Here is a 13,039-nt window from a genome sequence, read left to right on the forward strand (position 1 = left end):
CACTGCCTTCTATACATATCCCACATACTCATGGTGTTTAGGTGTTTGCAATGATAAAAATGGATGTATAGCATGTGAGGACTGAAGTGAGCAAGTGTTTATGTACTCCATATAACATTCAAGACAACAACCTGTTTTCTTTCACAAAACAATCTCTCAGAGAGAGAAGGCATGTCTCCCTAAGTTAGGAGAATGAGCCAGGGTCATTGGGACATCCAGGAGCACATTGCTGAACTACTTTATTCCTCTTCTGACACTCAGGGTGAGGCTAGTGAGAATACAAAGTAATATTGCAAAGCCAGGCGCAATCTGCCTTGTGAACTACCTTTGCAGTACCTTTGCACACATCAGAATTCATCCAGTCTCTTTGTGCCAGGTAGAGATGTCCACATAAAGGCTGCTCTAGGTTTCTTGTGGTGCTAGTGAAAAGGGTTTTTCTGCTCCAAATTTTTTTTCTTTTATGATGCAGTGCCAGTATGAGGGCTAAAACCCACCAAATAAGCCATAATGGTTACCCTAAAGGAGCTTTCTGAAGTGGAGTGAGTCCAAGGGAGTGTCACTGTCATATTTTCTGAAAAATCCTCTTTGCCCTGGATTTCTTCTCCTGGGAAGCTGAGAAGCCTCAGAAAAAAAAGGAAAATAATACTATCTCATTTGCTTCTCCCTGTTTTGCTGCTTTGGAGATTGTTTATCCAACATGTGAATTGTTTTTACTTAATGACCAATCACTGTCCAGCTGCGTTGGGACTCTGGAAGAGTCGCGGATTTTTCATTAGTATCTTGTTAAGCCTTCTGTAAGTATCCTTTCTCTATTCTTTAGTACAGTTTTAGTATAGTATTCTTTAATATAATATAAGCACATAAAATAATAAATTAGCCTTCTAAGAACAATGAGTCAAATTCATCATTTCCTTCCTGCCACGGGGGACCCCGAAAATACAAGGGAGTATCAGCAACGAGCTGAGATTTCACTTACATTGGCAGTGAGATTCAGAATGTCAGTACTTCCAGTAAGATTCCCCTTGCATGGATAATTAATTCCTAGAAGGTTCACTTCTGCAAATGGCATATGTTCTGCCATCTTTGGCTGCAACCTTACAGCAGCCGCAGCTGTTGGGCTCTCTGACTGGAAGGCTGGGCTGAGCTCATGGCATGGCTTTGCAGCTGTTTCCAGCGAGGCCTCAGCCTCCACGGGCCATTGCAAATAGGAAAATGAGGACCACACAAACTTTCAATCTGTTGCTGACATATATAAGGAGCGTGACTACTCCTGATTAAACAACTGTTATGCCAGCAAGCTGGAGGTTAAAGATAGAGGTGATGAGGAAACAGGTCCATGAGAAAATGTCTTTGCAAATATTGTCATCTGTAAGAGCACACATGAAAGTTTATTTTAAACACAGGAAAGCATCTTTCCCTGCTGTATTTTTATTATTTTCTAGCTTTTTACAATAATTAACCCAGCTTGTAGCAATGTGTAAAATCTCCCCTTTTACTAGCAAAACAAACCTATGCTTTTTTTTTTTTTTTTTTTTTTTTTTTTTTTTTTAGGTTTATGGATTTACCATCTACAAATGATGCCAGTCCTTCATGAAGACTTTTTGACTGCATAAGTGGAAATTGTCCTGTTCGGATCTTGTTCTGGAGATTGAAGCTGCTTGGCAACTGGATCTTTTGCAACTGCTGGCTCTAACTTGTGTACTAAACATACATGGTGTGCTAAACATACACACAGATGAAGAATATTTTATTCCAGCTGACTATTTACAGAATTTCTTCAGGTATTAGTAAATATGACATTAGGTGAGTCCATACATAAATTAAAAAGTAGTCCTGACAAATATATTCCAAGAACTTAGCTCTTACCTATATACTCATCCTATGTGTGTTTGAAAATAAGCCAATCAACTGAAGATAACCAACTCAGATTTGGATATTCAGCTTTTGGAGGAAAACCCCAAAAGCAAAAGCCTGAAGGTAGAGTCAACTTTTCTATTTCTACCTGTACTTAAGGCAAATGTGAGAGTAGCTCATCTGATCTGGAGAGAATGTTTCTGATCTGGAGAGAATGTTTTTGTTGACATGCTGAATTTTTTTCTTGTCTCCCTGAACAAATGCTGATTCACTTAAAAGGAATATTTTGTGTTTTCAAAATCTTTATCTCAATATACAGAAAAGTAGTCTGGTGACCTTATAAAAATAATTTTTACAATGAAATCACTTTTTAATGTGTTGCATTGAGTTAAAATTCTGGTGATGAACCAAACTTTCATCTCACTGTATTATTAATTAATCGGTAGAAAATTCAATAGCAAAACTTTACTGCTTGATTCTCCTGTCCATGACTGCTTGAAGTGGGGTGATGCTTAAATGGGAAAGTTGTTTTCACGCACTGAAATTGTCACAGAGCAGATGGTATGGAATGGGGTCTCAGACAAAACTAGGAGAGCTACATATTGAAACAGGCAAGTTCTGGCACTAGGTTGAGCTTTTCCTTGGTACATATAGGATTCTATAAAAAAAAAAAATGTATTTATATATATATACACACAAAAATATATATGTCATATGGCAAGCTGGGACATGAATGCTAAGAATGCACAGAATGTTCAGATAATGGACTGAGTATCTACTTTTGATTCAAAAATAGTATTTCTTATTGAAAGTAAGGTTCCTTTCATCCAAACTGAGTGTGGTAGGAGAAAATGGTGTCGTTGTAGAAGCCTAAGTGATGGCTGCAAGGATTTTCTCATTTCCTTATCAAAGTAGGAATTGTTGGTGGTAGCTTCACACACTGCAATTTCTTTCTAAGTTTTGAAGGGTCAGAGAAGCAGTGCACCACTTAGAATGTTGTGGTCCAGGAAATCATCTCTGAAGCAATTTGTAAACAATTGTATTTCGGTGAGATTTGATGGTATTGATCATGCTTGTATCTTAAGCACAAGCAGAAGTGAAAAAGCAGACGTGAAAATGCAGAAGTCTCTATTAGCTGGGCTAGGGATGCAAAGTCAAAATGCATTCAAAGTAATGTGCCAGTGCTAAATACAAGTGTCTGTAGGGCAAACTTTTTATGGCTCTTTTCACATTGATTGCAAAATCATCATTGTTGTGGTAAAGCAGGCAGTGTAACATTGTCCTCAATCATAAAATTTTCTGAAAACACAGGACTAAAATCTTGCAGAGTGGGGCATAACTAGTTATATCCCAAAAACTGTGTGTTTCTGCACACTGAACTTTAAAATCCTATTTGATTTTTCCTTTGCTTGGGATTTTCTGTGCAAAATGCTCTATGTCTTGTGAATTAAATTTCATTGGGCTGACCTTTACTGCTGTGGTTTTAAGCAAGAGTAATAGCCACTATCCAAACAAAAACTCTGGTTTGTAAACTGTGCCTGTAAGCACCGAAAGGGAACCTGGGACTGTCATTTTGTTTGACGGAAACATCAGGCTGTGGTCTTCCCTCATCCGTGGATATCCAACTCATCAGTTTCTTCCCCACTGAATCTAGGGCACAAACACACCTCAGAAATCAGGTGAGAGCTTGCTGCAGCTGAAATCATTGTTATTTTATCAAAGGCTGTTTCAAGCCTGAAACTTTTACTCCTACTGTTACTTTTTTTTTTGGTAAAGCGAGATTCAGAATAAACCAGCAAGTTCTTCTTTAGTCTGTGATTCAAAAAATCCACAGCCCATCTTGTGCATTCTAATGTGATATATTTCAGCTCTAATAATCACCTTTGTGATTTTCCTATTTTTTGAAATACCTTCTCTCCTCATTTTCTCCCTAAGGGCCTTTACCTTTAGTTAACCTTTCTCTGTCAGCAATAGCAATTTATTATTTTTGAACCCAGTTATTTTTTCTTACCTTCTCCAAAGCAGTGAGAGCTGGAACCCAAATTAAGTATTTTTGCTCTGACAATGGGCACACACATTTGAGGGGATCATTCATTTTGCTGAGCTACAATTATGCACAGTCTCATCACATCCAGGCTCTTAAAGGTACCTGTTAGACTCCATCTTCTCTGAGATTTCTATTTTATTCTTCTGTGTGCTTCTGTAGCCTTTTTTCTCCCTATTCATGTTCAGTTTTACTTTAAATTTGTTTAGAAAAAAACACAACATTAAATTAATAAGATGATGCAGCTTTCTGTTGGGAATTTTCTATCTCTCTTGCTGCAAGCTATTTGATAGTTAACACAGCAGTTTTACCTTCATAAATAAAATCTTGGCCTCATTTTATAGGTTCTATAGAACCTATTCTTGAGAACCAAAGAATTGCACAGGAAAATTAATAGATTATTGGTGTCTGTCAGTCATTATAATTTTCAGCAGTATTACACATTTAGGGAATTCTTTGAATACAAAAGTCTTAATACTTTGAAATCAATCATTCTTATATTGGTTGACAGCAATGTAAAGGACCTCAGCATCTTTATCTGTAGCATCTTTTCTTGTTGCTTCTGGCCCTATCTGGTTGTAACTTTCCTTGACTTATCTCCAATTCTTTATGAACATTATCAAACTAGGTCGCTTGTGTACTCATCAACAGCTGCTGAGTTATGAAATTCATATTTAAATAGCTCTTTAATATATTTAGGAAAAATAGGGAGTATCTGAATTGTAAACTCAATAACAGGGGTGTTGCGTTTGAAAACACAAAGGCAATTGAACAATGTGGCAGAGGACAGAAGTTAATTTAAATTTTATTACTTTTTCTTTCATCTACATTGTGATATTGATTCTTGTCACTAAAAATAGTGTAACAGGATGTTAAGCATTCTTTCAGACTAATACATGAAGAATTAGGAAAGTCTTTAACAGTGTGGTAAAGTAAAATAGTAAAAATAATTAGCTAAGAATAGGTTATCCTATTAAATCTCCTAGAACCCACTGAGCATTTAACTTTTCTGTTGCTTTGTACGCTTTATTCTTGATTGCATTTTGGAAATGTAATGACATAAAAAGAGTAAATAATCTGCAAAAACTGAGATTAAAGAAAAACTGTCTTTTGTTCTCTGTATTCTTTTACAGACAATTCAGCAAGATTTTTTTAATGTTTATTATTTACTAAGAACAAGACTAATTACTGGGATTAATAATTTCTATGATATATCCCAAAGATTTCACAAAGATTCATAATTCTTGCGTCTGGTTCTGTCCTATTACAGCTCAACAGAAGATTTGATTTGAAGCAACAAATGTTTTAAAAGTCTTTGGAACAACAAGATGAAGTCCTGTGTGCAAGGTAAAATAACATGAGACCTTCCCACAGCTGCTTTCCAATATAAAAAAATGGATTTCATTTTTCCTTACCCAAACAGACAGCAGATGGATTATTAATTTAACAGTCTACTGGAAAAATATATGGGTGAAATTTCAATGTCATTTTAATAAAAAACAATTTCATTTTCTGTCCTACAGTCCTTCTCTAAATGTGTCTGAAGAAAAGAAATGTAATTTGTTGAACTATTGATCACAAATACCTAAAAATAATGAATAAAAGTAAATTGTGTCTCTTTTTGGAAAGAAACAGCTCTGTGAGGTCCCACATAGATATTGTTTTTTAAGGGTATGGGATTTAAAGCATATATTCACATCTAATCTTTATTTACAAGTTACTTTGAAAACATCCAAGCACTCTTAATGTCAAATACCAGTTACTGTGTCTGCCTTATCTCTTAGGGTGATAAAGATGATTGAAAGAAGCTGCGTGGCCTCTGACTCTGACTTTATAAATGAGCCCTGTGTCATGAGCCCAAATGTCATTTGACACAGATTTCTTAGTGGAACACAGCTTCTAATTGCATGACTTGTACCTGTGTCAAACAAAGGCACAGGGATTGAAAGAAACAAACATATCAAAGTCAGTTGGTTATTATGAGTTTCCTCTGCTTCAGACTGTTAACCAAAATCTCTTGAGAGTCTGTCTATGGCTGCTTTACCTCCACTTGGGATGCCTCAGCTGTTTATGATATTCTCTTTGCCATCAGGACATCTTGCTGGCAATTATTTCAATGTCTGGCCCTCTGTGAGTTTCAGAACTATTCCTGTAATAATGATACTGTCACTAAAATGATGTTAATCTTAATAAATAGACTAGGTCCCAGGCTTTGCAGTGAACACTTTATATGCAGAATTATCTTCTGTTTTCACTGGCTGCATATGCCTACATTTCATAACATTTAAATCAGATTCCTACTTTAAGTTATTAAAAAATGATTTATTGGGGTTGTTTTCAGCTTTTGAATTGTTTACTAAGATTGAAGAGAAATTACTACTTTGACTATTCACTAGTCCTCATTTGTTGCTTGCTCTGGAGAGTTGGTCACTTAAATGTTTTTTTGGTTTTTGCTTCCCTTGTCTGGATGACTCCTAGAATACAAATAATTTTTAAAATAGAAGTTAAACAGTTGTAGCACAAATAAATATTTACATTGATTTCTCAGTCAGTAATTCCCTTTATCAATTTATGAGAAACAGTTTGAGGGAGAAATAAGTTACATGGATATTGTTGCCCTTTTTATTCATCCCTCATGTCCAAAAAAATCTTACAGAAACTAGTTGGATTATGGTATTATCACTACTGGGTCAAGTCTATATTTACATTTTAACATATAGTTCATAGTTTTCTCCAGTCATTAAAACTTCCACCAGATTTAAGTAAACCTATGCAAGGAAGTATTTTAATATGTTATAGCCATACTATTGAGCTTATTCTCTTTTGTTTATTATAAGCACATTTCTCATATTGAAGGCATTTTATTAGCTCATATAAACCATTGGGTTCATAGCCTTCAATAGAGCCACACAGGTGTATATTTATATCAGCTGAGTATCTTTTCCTAACTATGCTCTTTTGAGTAAAAATACGTTCTTTTCTTTTAGTGGGTGTATGGGAAAGCTTAGAAACCTTACAAAGAGCCAAGGAAAGCCTTAAGTCAAAATCAAACCAAGACTGCTCTCCTTTAGCCCAGCTATGAGTCAGGGTAAAGTTCTTGGGGCCTGGGAGCATCTGTGGCCAAATGTGCTGCTGGAGACTCCTTCCACACCTTTGCTTACAGCCATGGGGCTCCTCAGTTGCTCCAGCCTAACAGACCAAGGAAGCTTAGCTGAACCTTTTGGTTTTGTTATGGTTCTGGCTGTTCAACATTGTTTTCTATTCTGAGATTCTAGAAATAGGTATCTTAACATAGGTAAAAAGAAAGGTTCCTGCAGGCAAAAAGTGTAACATTTTTCTTTTTTTAAAATTTGAGATGAACTTCGTATAACTATGTCTATTTTTAGATTTGTCTTACATGCTCTGGGGCTGACCTTTTTAAAATAAAAATCTCCTTAGCACATAGAAGAACTTTTAATGTAAGCAGATAAATGTAGTTAATTTTTTACTTTATCTGGCTTGTGAAATATTATCTCACTGTCCATTTACTTCAAAATGATAACCACAAATATTTCTAATTTGAGCTGGATGAAGAATACTTCCGCCTTGATTCTGCATGAAGGAAGAGTTAAATGAGTAAAATTTTGGATTTTGAGCTCATTTCACAGATAACTTTGTATGACTCTTTATTAAATTGTTTTTTTTTTTTTTTTTTCAAGTGAGAAAGCAGAACAAGGTATTCTGAAGTGGCTTACTCCCAGTGCCAAAATGGGAATACCTTCCACTGATGCAAGCAGATTTGGGATGAAACAGTTGTGTTCATATTGAAGACCACTGGAAAAGTTTTGCCATTTCATCTGTAATGGCATGGTTAAACATGTGGGATTCAGCAATATACCATAAAATATATAATGACATGATCTTGTCTGTGCACAGGTACAGATAAGATCAGCATCTACGCAACCCAAGACTGTTGTCCGGGGCTTTCCACTCACATAAGAAGCCCTTGAATATTTAATATATTTAGAGTATTAGGAAATATATATTTCTTCAACTAAGGAGTTTTTGACAAGCCTTCACTAAATCATCCAACGTATTTGTGACTCATTATCATGGTCTCCACTGCTTGTTTTACTGAATTTTTTTTTCTTTTACTTTTTATAGAGCTGTAGAAATCATGAAACAGATAAGCCCTTTTTTGGGTCCATTTTGCTGACCTCAGGACTGACTCTGGCCAGTTAAAGGAGGGGAGATGATTGAAAGTGATACACAAATTCTTATATGTTTTTCAGTTCATGAGAATTTTAAGAAGACATTCCAGTGCTAGAGCTGTGGGAAAGGCTCATATAAAGCTTTATGCTATTTTTATCTATTTGACAACACTGAAGGTTGATGTGCCTCTTGAAATGATGATGCAGAAACTTCTGTTATTAAAGAAATGACAATTATAATAAAATCAAATATCTTTTAAATCATAAAAATCCTAGGTTTTTCAGGGATGAGTGCTTTGACCACTGACTTTCTGCTCTGCTTTTCTCACTTCCTCATTATCCCTGAGATTTAGCTGTAGACTGGAAGCAGGCAGGAGCACCTTGCAAATGACACCTTAGCAAGAATTCTAACTTGTACACGCCCTCTCACACACCAGCTGTGTAATCCATCCCAGGGAAGGGTTCAGGCATTAATAGAGTTCCTGTGGTGCAGAAACATCCCTGCCTGGAGAGTGCACGATGCAGACCTGTGCTCACCAGTGAAGGTTCCTCCAAAGCCACAGGGGATGCTGCTCTCACAGGCAAACCCTTCTCCAGTTTCAGGTCTGCATCCTCAGTCTGCAAAAGCCTTTTGCTGCCCCATGGGCTTGAGCTCCCTCATGATCAAGTGTCCAGGACCCAGCTGTGACACAGCAAACTGTGCAACCTTCTCCCAGGCTGCTGAGTAAAGGCATCCAGAACGACCTATGACAAACTCAACATGGAGCAAAGGAAAGTAAAAATTAGGATTTTGGTTTGGGGTTGTTAGCAGCCCTAGGATCCAGAAGGGATAGGATTTACATGAAAAAGTGTGAAATCCTAAAGAGAAAAAAAGAGGGAATCATCAGGTTGCCAGGCCAAACTATTGGTGCCATCTGCATCAACAGAGGGGATGAAGATGGTAACTCAGAGTGCTGATTTTCCCTGGGATAGTTAATTCCCTTCACAGAGGCTAGTATGAGGCTATGATTTGGATTTGTGCTGAACATAGAGTTGATAGTACAGAGATGCTTTAGTTAATCCTGAGCAGTGCTTGCACAGCATCCAGACCTTTTCTGCTTCTTGTACTGCTGTGCTGGTGAAGTGGCTGGGGGCACGCAGGGAGCTGGAAGAGGACACATCCAAGACAGCTGATCCCAAATGACCGAAGAAATATCCCAGATCATATGGGATCAGCCTCAGCATATAGAGCTGGGGGAAGAGGAAGAAAGGAGGGGGACACTTGGAATGATGACATTTGTTTTCCCAAGTCACTGTTATGCATGATTGAGCCTAACCTTCCTGGGCAAGGCTGAACACTTGTCTGACCATGGGAAACAGTGAGGATTCCTTGTTTTTCTTCTCTTGCATGCACAGCTTTTGCTTTCCCTATTTGACTGTCTTTACCTGAACTCAGAGTTTTTTCCCATTTTTTTCTTAAATCTCTCCCTGATGCTGCTGGCAAGGTAGAGACTGAGTGGCTGAGTGTTGCTTGGTTGCTGGATGGGGTTAAACCACAACACTCCCCAGTGCTGATCGTCTGTCCCTGGGAACTGTGGCAGCTTCCTCTCCTGCCTGTCTGACAAAGACTCCAGTGCCTTGTCAGGGATGGGGACCACACTTAAACCTAGCTCAGTGGACTGGTGGGTCCTTGCTTTCTTTTGTGTGAACCAACCACCTGGTAATTGGTTTCTACTTTTAACTTGCATGTATCCTGGCTAAACTTGTGCCTGGCTAAAAAACACCACAGCAAGTTGACTTAAAAAAGGTTTGTAACACCTCCAATAGTCTCCTTCATCAAATTAACCTCTTCCTCAGCAATGAACTGATAATGCCCTTTCAAACGGGCCTGGGGGCTGTCTCTGGGGCTTAGTGAGTGCAGTGCTTGAAATGGTGTTCAGCCTGTGCATGTGACCAAGTAGGGAATGTCTGTACTTGAGCCAAAGGTAGAAAGGTATTTCCAGGAACATGGACCCTGCAGAGTGCTACCAGCTTCCAAACCTACTTGAGTTTTCAAGCAGGCTCCCTATCCTTCACTCAGCTCCATCTAACTCTACCCATACCACAACAGCTTGAAAATGAGCAGGAGACATGGGGTAACAGAGCTGTTCACAGACCCTGTGTGAACAAACAGTCTGCCACAAGTACAGCATAATTTACTGAGAGCAAAAGCCTTTAAGGAAAAAAAGGATTCAATGAACTGTTGGTAGCTGTGTGTAGGCTTGTATAGCATCTGTCTGTCTTCCATATGGCGATCCTGCCTGTTCACAGTGCCCTAAAGCACTTGCACAGCAGCTAGGATGCAGGCAGCAGTGTCATACCCACCAGTCACTTCTGTCTTGTCTGCTGTCAAGGAAAAGGTTTTTCCTCTGTGGACGACCCTTTTATAACCTTCCTTCCCCTTCAGGAGTGAGAATCACTCCTGTGCTGCTTAGTGACACTGTCCTCTGCAGAGGCCAAACATCTGTGTCACAGCTTGGGAGAAGTTGTTCTGATGCAAGTGCATTTTCCCTTCCTGTTTATTTTGATGGCATTTATGCTATTGCCAAGGTGAAGGGAGTCATCCTCACTTTTTTTTCTTTGGTTTATTTAGCTAGTCCCTACTTTTGCTGAATGGACTATTAACTTATGCAGTAACGTCACTTCCCTGACTAGATTGCATCCGCTATTCATAAAATCATTGCATATCATTGCTATTAGATTATAAAACACTGGCTTCTTGCTCAACACCAGCATGTCCAGAGAGAAGACTCAACCTGCATATATTGAGACAAATTCCTTCCTGTGAAGTCTCACCGTCTGTGGTTCATGCTCTTAAACTGTCTGACCTTTGCAAATCAAAAAGAGCCAAGAAGTCAAACCATGATCTGCAAAACACTCCAGATGCCTTCTTTGTTTTCAGTGGGAGTCACAACCCATCTACCTGGTGTGTTGCAGGAGAGAAAAGGGCACACTTTCACATCACTTTGCTAGAAACTATCCTTTGGCTGGAATGCAGGAGAGAGCCTTTTGTGTTGTTATGTCCTATGAATTAAAAATGAAAGAGGAAATATAAGGGTTGCTGCAGTAAAACCTTTCTATTCAGGACAGCACAGAAATATACATGGAAAGCTGTTAAATTTTGTTTGCTTGTACCAAAATAGATTAAATCTAATGACATTATGGCTGGAACAAATTTAGGATTTTTTGAGATAAGAGAAGAAAGGGGGAAGTGAGAATGACTCTGAGTCATAGATGAGCCCTGATCTCAGAGGATGTGCACAGGCACTACTTTCATTGATCTCAGCAGAGATCATCACTTGCATAACAACTTCCGAATCAGGCCCATTTTGAGTGCTGAGTCAGCCTAGAACTCAAATTTAGTTATTCTATCAAGCAGTTAGTTTGGAAAGTGTGGGAAGGTACTTTTTTGCTTGTAAATGTTGTGGCTATTGATAAACCCCTCCCTACCCTAACATTTAAAAAGTGATAATGAAAAACAAAGTAAAAAAGTTGGCATGGAAATTAAGGCAGAAGAAGATGATTATTCATTTAATTCATTTCTCAGTGTTTGCAGAGAATTAGAAGCCTCCTGACATTACTGAGATGCTGATATTCTAAAGAGTGTTTCATGAAGAGTTGCTAGCATTATCAAAGCTTCTTTGCAATAATATTTTTTTTTCTTCCATACTAAAATTGAAAGGCCTTGTGTTTGTCTGCGAAGAGAAGATGATGTGGGCAAAGTGCATATCTGTCTAGATACATTTCCTTACTTAGATCAACAAATACTTGAAGTTACTTATAGGGACCTGCATTATTTCCATATGCACAATCGGTCCTTGGCTGTTTCCCTAGGAATCATCATGAGCTCAGAGTTTGTGGCTGCCAGAGCTTTATGTCTCTGGGTCCTTCTGGATTCTGTGTTGCTTATATCCCACAAAGGATTTTACCTGAAAAGCTGCTATAAAGAGTAGGTGTGTTTAGCACAAATGTACTTCTGACACATCTATCTATATATCAGTCAAAGGAATGATGTTGCTATTTTCTTTAATGGTAGATAAATGCTACAGATTGAAAGAACAGTTTCACAATGTAGAGGTTTCTGTAATATGCTTCTGGAATAAGAACATGCACATGATCAATCAGTAAAATGCAGTTGGTTCTTTTACATCCATTAGGAAGGAGAGGAGTGTGTATTCTCCAAGCTTCCTTCATGAATATTTAATAGGAGATTAGATCATTAGAGTTTGTCACTTTCAAGCCATTGATCTGAATCAGATTTGCAACTGTGATACATTGTTAAAATTATAATAGGCTGACACACACACACAGTTGTCCTAAAGGTAAAAGGCAGGGTAAAAAAAAGGGCAAAGGCTGAATATTGATTAGGGCATTTCAAATGCAAAGCAAGAATAATGCTGATTTAAGAAAAGGGGTTTTTCTGGAAATCATCCCAATAAGCAAGAGATGGAACTGATGAATAAAGTCATGTATACTATGTGAAGTCAGCTGCCCAGTGAAGATAATAGGCTTACAAAATCATTATGGTTGGATCCTGCTAATGCCTTAATTCTATGACAACAATTTCAATCACTGGAAAATTACTCTATTATTTGTTTCTGATTTGCCTAATTTTTCAAAATGACTGCAAGCTGGTTCCATGGAAATGTAATGACTGTTCAACCTACTAGAGCACAGAGATGGACAGGAACATAACATTTGCAGAGAAGAGGTTTGCTTTTTTCATGAAATCTGATATTTAAGACTCAGGTATACTCGTAGTTATGTTATGTTTGCTGCTGAGAAAGCATAAGAGGTCTTGCAATTTACTAAAATCACCTGTCTCCTGTGTTACTTACATCTCTGGACTACACACTTCTGCCTGCAAGTCTGACCTAGGTTCTCACATCCTTGCATGCATTTGCACTCGTTCTTTTTTTTTTTTTTTTTTTTC

General features: G+C 37.9%; 1 long non-coding RNA gene across 2 annotated transcripts; it reads left to right on the forward strand.

Annotated features, from left to right (window-relative positions):
- The first annotated feature begins 1,293 nt into the window (after positions 1-1,293).
- LOC132085420 (uncharacterized) lies at positions 1,294-7,779 on the forward strand. 2 transcript variants are annotated; one of them, XR_009420209.1, is made up of 4 exons: positions 1,294-1,368; positions 1,552-1,803; positions 5,169-5,245; positions 7,597-7,779. It is a non-coding gene; the product is annotated as an uncharacterized LOC132085420 (long non-coding RNA). The 2 variants fall into 2 exon arrangements; XR_009420208.1 differs by lacking the exon at positions 7,597-7,779 and having other exon boundaries at positions 5,169-5,356.
- The last annotated feature ends 5,260 nt before the right edge of the window (positions 7,780-13,039 follow it).

The sequence above is a fragment of the Ammospiza nelsoni genome, chromosome 1 (assembly GCF_027579445.1).
Source record: "Ammospiza nelsoni isolate bAmmNel1 chromosome 1, bAmmNel1.pri, whole genome shotgun sequence".
In the NCBI taxonomy this organism is placed as follows: Eukaryota; Metazoa; Chordata; class Aves; order Passeriformes; family Passerellidae; genus Ammospiza; species Ammospiza nelsoni.